This window comes from Pollachius pollachius (genome assembly GCF_949987615.1).
Source record: "Pollachius pollachius genome assembly, chromosome: 9".
NCBI classification, from domain to species: domain Eukaryota; kingdom Metazoa; phylum Chordata; class Actinopteri; order Gadiformes; family Gadidae; genus Pollachius; species Pollachius pollachius.
Genome location: NC_136942.1, coordinates 1,977,194 through 1,979,086, shown reverse-complemented (window position 1 = coordinate 1,979,086; position 1,893 = coordinate 1,977,194). Strand labels below are relative to the sequence as shown.

At 52.7% G+C, this 1,893-nt stretch overlaps 1 protein-coding gene across 2 annotated transcripts in view; it reads left to right on the top strand.

The window, feature by feature from the left end:
* The first annotated feature begins 203 nt into the window (after window positions 1-203).
* Window positions 204-1,893, top strand: part of LOC307080263 (tyrosine-protein phosphatase non-receptor type 5-like) — a 19,138-nt gene continuing 17,448 nt past the window's right edge. Inside the window, exon 1 of one of the 2 annotated variants that reach the window (XM_079742906.1) lies at window positions 204-532. The gene's annotated coding sequence lies outside the window, so the exon portion shown is untranslated. Of the gene's footprint in view, window positions 533-1,584; window positions 1,684-1,893 lie in introns of those variants that run through there. The other variant, XM_079742907.1, reaches the window with a different exon arrangement.

The following is a 1,893-nucleotide window of genomic DNA, read 5'->3' as shown; positions in this document are numbered from 1 at the left end:
CCCCATCGCACTTTCATTCCACGCTCACTCGCTTCTTCTCTCACTCCCTTTTCTCTTCTATCTCACACACACACACACACACACATTCATCCCCTTCTCCTTGCGTCGCTGTAGCAGACACACCATCGCCTGCCTCTCGGTGGATCTCTCGTTCTCAGTCTCTCTCTCCTCTCTCTCCGTCTCATTCTCCGTCTCCCTCTCTCTCTACCTCCCTCCCTCTCCCTCTCTCTCCGTCTCTCTCTCTCCCTCTCCCTCTCTCTCTCCCTCTCTCTCTGTTTTGCTCTCTCTCTCCTCTCTCCCTCTCTCTCTACCTCCCTCCCTCTCCCTCTCTCTCTCTCCCTCTCTCTCTCTCCGTCTCTCTCTCACTCCCTCCCTCTCTACCTCTCTCTCCCTCTCTCTCCCTCCCTGGTGGACTGTCGGAGGCTAATGAAGGGATTGGCCGAGGCTTGTGTTGGAGCTTAAGGATCAGAGGTGGCGTGGCGGAGGTGGGCGAGCAGATGGCGATGTGAGGAGGAGTCGACCCTCGGTCCAGGTGAGCGGACTTATCTTTAACCAGCCTTCATGCTCAGGACGGCGCACGCCCTGCCCCACCTCTCCTCCTGCCTGTCTCTCTTTCGCTCTCTCTCTCTCCATCGCTTCATCGCTCCCTCTTTCGCGCTCTCTCTCTCTCTCCTAGTCTCTCTCCATCTCTCTCACTCTGTCTCTCTGTCTCTCTCTCTCTTTATCTCTGTCTCTGCCTCTCTTTCTTTATCTCTCTCTCTCTTTATCTCTGTCTCTGTCTCTCTCTCTCTCTCTCTCTCTCTCACTCACTCTCTCTCTCGCCGCTTGCACGGCCGTGCGACACAGGGTGAATGCCAATGCTTCAGCCCTGCAGTTGAGCGCTATACTGTGATTTCCTGTCTGACTGGCTGACTGGCTGACTGACCGACAGGCTGGGTCAAGGTAAGGAGCAGTCAGTGCTTGGGAATTACTGTGTGTTATTGTACGGCGTTCCTTAATCATAATCCATGTGTCGGTACTGGTAGGAACTGTGGAATAAGAGCGCAGCGTGTGTGTGTGTGTGTGTGTGTGTGTTTTTTTGCATCATGGCCGTGTGCTGTGCGCGCGTGTTTGTGTGTGTGTTGTGTTTAACGGGGCTTGCTTGCAGCTGTAGGTTGTGTGCTTTCTATATGAAGACGGGGGGTGTGTGTGTGTGTGTGTGTGTGTGTGTGTGTGTGGGGGGGGGGCGGGGGGTTTCCATAGAAGCAACAGCCCGCCTCCCCGGGTGATTCATTACTAATACACACATCCAGCACTGCGCCGTGTGGTCACACAGGCTCGCCGTCGCCACGGCTACGTGATGTGAATGGTGTTTTTGTTTTGGTATGAATGACTCTCGGCGAGAACAGGGAGAGGAGCCATTTCTGCGGCGGTGTCTTTGATGTGGGCGTCCAAAACGGAAGGTTCCTCGGTCGTTCCCCCCGAGCACACGTTGACCCGTAAGACTCTGGGAATCAATCCGCAATGTAGCACACTTTCACTAATTTGTACACGGCCAAGGCTGGATTCAATGAAATTGTTGTTGTTTGAGTTGTGCTGGTATAGGCCTGCAAGGGTGAGCAGGACGGAAGCAACCCAATAGGACTGATATGGTTTCCCACTTGGTGGCTGTTGCATCAGAGGGGAAGGGGAAACAAAATAATGGTGTGTATGCCTTAGTGTGCTCTGTATGGGTGTGTGCGACTAGTCTATGGTGTATGCGTGTGTTCAGTGTATTGTATTCTGTGTGTGTATGAAATTACCTGTGTATGTTTTTGTGTTTGTGTATGCACGTGTGTCCATGTGAATGTATAGTGTACGACTTTGTCTACCCTGTATGTTTGCGTGTTTGTGTGTGTGTGTGTAACTTGGTCT